Raw genomic sequence first — 6862 nt, 5'->3', positions numbered from 1 at the left:
GGACAGCTCATAGTTTTGTGGTACAGTTCTAAAGTTGAACTATGACACCACAGTTGATGTTGCATGTTTGTTGTGTTGTAATATCAAGCATGAGCCATGAATTGCAACCACAAATGTCGATATGCAGGTCTGAAGGTCTAAAGTCGGTTTGAGTCGCAGGGCAACGTGTCCTGGCTGGTAGTAGTTGACACGTGATTTTAGGCCTCTATTCAATCTGTAACGCTGAAGCATTAGATTCCGCAATAGAAATATAAAGGTAATTTCAGATTGAGCCAACATATTCCCCGTTTACGGTGAATACAGTCTCCGCTAAAGTGTAAACATTGGCGTTAAATTCCAATCACGCTGTAAAGCTAAAGTCCCGCGATGTGGATCGGTTAGAGCCCTTAGAAACCGTTCTGACAGCAAACCTGGCTGAGAGGAAGTCATCCATTGGATGCAACCTAACAAGGACTTAATCAAGTGTCAACTCCCTCCATCCAGGATCATGCTGTGCAAATCAAATTCACCTATATAATTTATTTAATAATACATGACAAAAATGTCATTTTGGTCCAGGAGTTGACCGTGGAGCAGAGGGACCTGTTGAAGACGTTGTCGGGGCTGAATGAGCTGACGTCCAAGTATATGTATCCGGATCAACAGCTCCACAGAGAGCTGCAGGACAGATCTCTCAGAGCTCAAGTTCCTGCCAAAGTGAGATCCCCCTGTAAGAAGTTATTTTGGAAGACCTTCTCATCCTGCTAGCAAAGGCACTGGCAGACAGCTGCTGGCAGTCACAGTCCACACCATGGCCTCTTAACCGCATTGCATGAGTAATACTCAAATTACTATGAATAAACTGCAACTAAAGAAAAACGAATTCTGATTGATGACTGTGTGATGCAGTACCTCTGCCTATACTGCATCTCTCCTAGAATGTAGGGCAGGCAAGTGGTATTATCTTACTATTGCATTGGTCTTTCTTTATTGTATTTCTTTTCAGAGAATGTTTGAGGTGAAGAATTACAATTCCTTGCTATTAACTGTTTTGCATGGATTTAACATGGTTTATTGTTACTGTATCAGCAAAAGACAACATTATGAAGCCTTCATACTGTCATTACTATTAAGATCAACTGAATTACAATGAGAAAAGGCTGCAGCCTAGATAAATCCTTACCTCACATTTTGGCTTCTTGCCTTGCCCAGACGTTGCCTTCGGAAAGTATTCAGACCCCTTGACTTGTTCCACATTTTGTTACGTTACAGCCTTATTCTAAAATTGATTGAAATATTTTTTGTCCTCATCAATCTATACACAATACCCCATAATTACTTTGATTTTATTAAAATGTTTTGCTCATTATAAAAATGAAATATCACATTAACATAAGTATTCAGACCCTTTACTTTGTTGAAGCACCTTTGGCATTGATTACAGCATCAAGTCTTCTTGAGTATGACGCTACAAGCTTGCCACACCTGTATTTGGGGCGTTTCTCCCATTCTTCTCTGCAATCTTCTCAAGCTCTGTCAGGTTGGATGGGGAGCGTTGCTGCACACCTATTTTCAGGTCTCTCCAGAGATGTTAGATCGGGTTCAAGTCCGGGCTCTGGCTTGTCCCGAATTCACTCCTGCATTGTCTTGGCTGTGTGTTTAGGGTTGTTGTCCTGTTGGAAGGTGAACGTTCACCCCAGTCAGACCCTGAGGAGTGCTGTGGAGCAGGTTGAAAAACATACTCACAGCATGATGCTGCCACCACCATACTTCACCATAGGGATGATGTCAGGTTTCCTCCAGACATGACGCTTGGCATTCAGGCCAAAGAGTTCCATCTTGGTTTCATCAGACCAGATAATCTTGTTTCTCATGGTTTGAGTCTTTAGGTGACTTTGGCAAACTCCAAGTGGTCTATCATGCCTTTTACTGAGGAGTGGCTTCTGTCTGACCACTCCGCCATAAAGGCCTGATTGGTGGAGTGCTGCAGAGATGGTTGTCCTTCTGAAAGGTTCTCCCATCTCCACAGAGGAACTCTAGAGCTCTGTCTGAGTGACCATAGGGTTCTTGGTCACCTCCCTGACCGAGGCCCTTCTCCCCCGATTGCTCAGTTTGGCCGGGCGGCCAGCTCTAGGAATAGTCTTTGTGGTTCCAAACTTCTCCCATTTAAGAATGATGGAGGCCACTGTGTTCCTGGGGACTTTCAATGCTGCAGAAATTATTTGTACCCTTTCCCAGATCTGTGCCTCGACACAATCCTGTCTCGGAGCGCTACGGACAAGTCCTTTGACCTCATGGCTTGGTTTTTGCTCTGACCTGCACTGTCAACTGTGGGTCCTTATATAGACAGGAGTGTGCCTTTCCAAATCATGTCCAATCAATTGAATTTACCACAGGTGGACTCCAATCAAGTTGTAGAATCTCAAGGATGATCAATGAAAACAGGATGCACCTGAGCTCAATTTCGAGAGTCATAGCAAAGGGTCTGAATAGTTATGTAATTTTTTTATTTTATATATACATTTCCAAAAACCTGTTTTCACTTTGTCACAATGTTATATTGTGTGTAGATTGCTGAGTTTTTTAAAATTTAATACATTTTAAAATGAGTCTGTAACAAAATGTGGAAAATGTCAAGGGGTTTGAATACTTTCAGAAGGCACTGTAGTATTTGGGTCATTTGCATTTCGTAACTCATGAAACCAAACTATCCTTAGTTTTATGCTAACAATATTTTGCCCATGGTGTGTCCCTTTCTGTCCCATAATTCGGTCTATTTACCATACCTGTTTGACTCAAAAGCACTCCAAGGCAAAAGAAACCGCTTCAAACAATGGGCAACATTCATGCATGTGATCTAACAGACCACGAGCAAAAAGGTCAAGTTTGAATGTCTACTGAATTACACCATAGTATCGTGTTTATCATACAGCCTATCCAATGGATGGCCCCTAGTTATTTTATAGATGTCCACACAGAAAAATATACATCTTCATTTCATTAACCTCATGCCTCCAGCACTCATATTTAGCCTGAAATCATCATCCCTGAGATCAGTTAGAAGATTGAATACAACATGTCATGTCAGCAGCATGACAATCAAGCCCAGCATACAACCCACTAGACCAGTCCACCAGCTCTGGCGAGTTTAATGGAATGTAATTCCTGTTGTTTGCACTTCTCCCTCTATGCATATTATGACCCTGAATTTAAGCATGCTAATACCATGCTATTTGTTTGGGGTGGAGATTAAAGACATTTAAATGTGGTGTGTGTCTACAGTATTCTGACCTTGATTTAATTCCCTAATAATTCCATCACATTTACACGTGATGAAACAATGGATAAGGAACATATTTCTATATATATATATAGAGAATGGTGTTATTTACATATCTATCTATATATATATATATATATATAGAATGGTGTTTTTATATATATATATATATATATATATACAGTGGGGCAAAAAATATTTAGTCAGCCACCAATTGTGCAAGTTCTCCCACTTAAAATGATGAGGGAGGCCTGTAATTTTCACCATAGTTACACTTCAATTATGACAGACGAGATGAGAAAAACATCCAGAAAATCACACTGTGAAATAATCTGTCTGTAAACAATTGTTGGAAAATTGACTTGTATCATGCACAAAGTAGATGTCCTAACCGACTTGCCAAAACTATAGTTTGTTAACAAGAAATTTGTGGAGTGATTGAAAAACGGGTTTTAATGATTCCAACCTATGTGTATGTAAACTTCTGATTTCAACTGTACAATCATTACCTTAATAAAATACAAGATCAGAGTATAATTAATCTACCAATTGGTGCTGAAAAAGAGACATATGCGTGTATTTAGGCCTACATGGCTTTCTTTCATTGATCCCTAATATTCTGAACGTTCTCTCCATATAGTCTAGTGAGCCTGTCGAGAAAATGTTACTGAAAGATACACCAAATTTAAAGGGATGGCTTTAGATAAATGTACTAAAAACTTGATTGAATGAAAACTCCACGAGAATGTCTGTTAGCCAGCAAGTGGGAGGGTTTTCAGCAGTTGAATTAGTGTCAGTGCTATTCGGCTTCCTTGGGACATCCCTATCACAAACCCTAACCTTAACCCCTACTTTAAACCATTTTACATTTCAACTTCAATGGGGTAGGGACGTCCCAAGACTCCCTGTATGAGTCTGTATTACCAACATGTTTCAAGCAGACCACAATACTCCCTGTGCCCAAGAACACTAAGGTAACCTGCCTAAAGGACTACTGACCCGTAGCACTCAAGTCTGTAGCCATGAAGTGCTTTGAAAGGCTGGCCGTGGCTCACATCAACACCATTATCCCAGAAACCCTAGACCCACTCCAATTTGCATACCACCTCAACAGATCCACAGATGATGCAATCTCTATTGCACTCCACACTGCCCTTTCACACCTGGACAAAAGGAACATCTACAGTTGAAGTCGGAAGTGTACATACACCTTAGCCAAATACATTTAAACTCATTTTTTCACAATTTCTGACATTTAATCCCAGTAAAAAATCCCTGTTTTAGGTTAGTTAGGATCACCACTTTATTTTATGAAAGTGAAATGTCAGAATAAAAGTAGAGAGAATGATTCATTTCAGATTTTACTCCTTCAATCAAATTCCCAGTGGGTCAGAAGTTTACATACACTCAATTTTCTCTGTGTTATTGACTTGTTAATTGTTTACTCCATGTGTAACTCTGTGTTGTCTGTTCACACTGCTATGCTTTATCTTGGCCAGGTCGCAGTTGCAAATGAGAACCTGTTCTCAACTAGCCTACCTGGTTAAATAAAGGTGAAAAAAAAAAAAAATAGTATTTGGTAGCATTGTCTTTAAATTGTTTAACTTGGGTCAAACGTTTCGGGTAGCATTCTACAAGATGGGTGAAATTTGGCCCACTCCTGACAGAGCTGGTGTAACTGAGTCAGGTTTGTAGGCCTCCTTGCTCACACATGCTTTTTCAGTTCTGCCCACACATTCACCATAGGATTGAGGTCAGAGCTTTGTGATGGCCACTCCAATACCTTGACTTTGTTGTCCATAAGCCATTTTGCCACAACTTTGGAAGTATGCTTGGGGTCATTGTCCATTTGGAAGACCCATTTGCAACCAAGCTTTAACTTCCTGACTGATGTCTTGAGATGTTACTTCAATATACCCACATAATTTTCTTGCCTCGTGATGCAATCTATTTTGTGAAGTGCACCAGTCCCTCCTGCAGCAAAGCACCCCCACAACATTATGCTGCCACCCTCGTCCTTCACGGTTGGAATGACGTTCTTCGGGTTGTAATCCTCCCCCTTTTCCCTCCAAACATAACGATGGTCATTATGGCCAAACAGTTCTATTTTAATTTCATCAGACCAGAGGACATTTCTCCAAAAAGTCCCATTTTTGTTCCCATGTGCAGTTGCAAACCATAGTCTGGCTTTCTTTTGCTGTTTTGGAGCAGTGGCTTCATCCTTGCTGAGTGACCTTTCAGGTTATGTCGATTATAGGACTTGTTTTACTGTGGATATAGATACTTTTGTACCTGTTTCTTCCAGCATCTTCACAACGTCCTTTGCTGTTGTTCTGACATTGATTTGCACTTTTCACACCAAAGTACGTTCATCTATAGGAGACAGAACGCGTCTCCTTCCTGAGCAGTATGACGGCTGTGTGGTTACATGGTGTTTATACCTGCGTACTATTGTTTGTACAGATGAACATGGTACCTTCAGGTGTTTGGAAATTGCTCCCAAGGATGAACCAGGCGTGTAGAGGTCTACAATTATCTTTCTGAGGTCTTGGCTGATTGCTTTTGATTTTCCCATGATGTCAAGCACAGAGGTACTGAGTTTGAAGGTAGGCCTTGAAATACATCCACAGGTACACCTCCAATTGACTCAAATGATGTCAATTAGCCTATCAGAAGCTTCTAAAGCCATGCCATCATTTTCTGGAATTTTCCAAGCTGTTTAAAGGCACAGTCGACTTAGTGTATGTAAACTTCTGCCCCACTGGAATTGTGATACAGTGAATTATAAGTGAAATAATCTCTGTAAACAATTGTTGGAAAAATGACTTGGGTCATGCACAAAGTAGATGTCCTATCCGACTTGCCAAAACTATAGTTTGTTAACAAGAAATTTGTGGAGTGGTTGAAAAACGAGTTTTAATGACTCCAACCTAAGTGTATGTAAACTTCCGACTTCAACTGTATGTGAGAATGCTATTCATTGACTACAGCTCAGCGTTCAACACCATAGTGCCCTCAAAGCTCATCACTAAGCTAAGGACCCTGGGACTAACACCTCCCTCGACAACTGGATCCTGGACTTCCTGACTGGCTGCCCCCAGGTGGTAAGGTTAGGTGACAACACATCTGCCACGCTGATCCTCAACACGGGGGCGTGCTCAGTCCCCTCCTGTACTCCCTGTTCACTCATGACTGCACGGCCAGGCATGACTCCAACACCATCCGATCACACAGCAATGGTAGGCCTGATCACTGACAATAATGAGACAGCCTATAGGGAGGAGGTCGGAGACCTGACCGTGTGGTGCAAGGACAACAACCTCTCCCTCAACGTGATCAAGACAAAGGAGATGATTGTGGACTACAGGAAAAAGAGGACCGAGCACACCCCCATTCCTATCAACGGGGCTGCAGTGGAGCAGGTTGAGAACTTCAAGTTCCTTTGCGTCCACATCATCAAGCTGACATGGTCCAAGCACACCAAGACAGTCGTGAAGAGGGCACGACAAAACCTATTCCCCCTCATGAGAATGAAAAGATTTGATATGGGTCCTCAGATACTCAAAACGTTATACAGCTACACCATCGAGAGCATCCTGACGG

Source organism: Oncorhynchus gorbuscha, linkage group LG03 (assembly GCF_021184085.1).
Source record: "Oncorhynchus gorbuscha isolate QuinsamMale2020 ecotype Even-year linkage group LG03, OgorEven_v1.0, whole genome shotgun sequence".
Lineage (NCBI taxonomy): Eukaryota > Metazoa > Chordata > Actinopteri > Salmoniformes > Salmonidae > Oncorhynchus > Oncorhynchus gorbuscha.
This window is presented reverse-complemented; position numbering follows the sequence as displayed.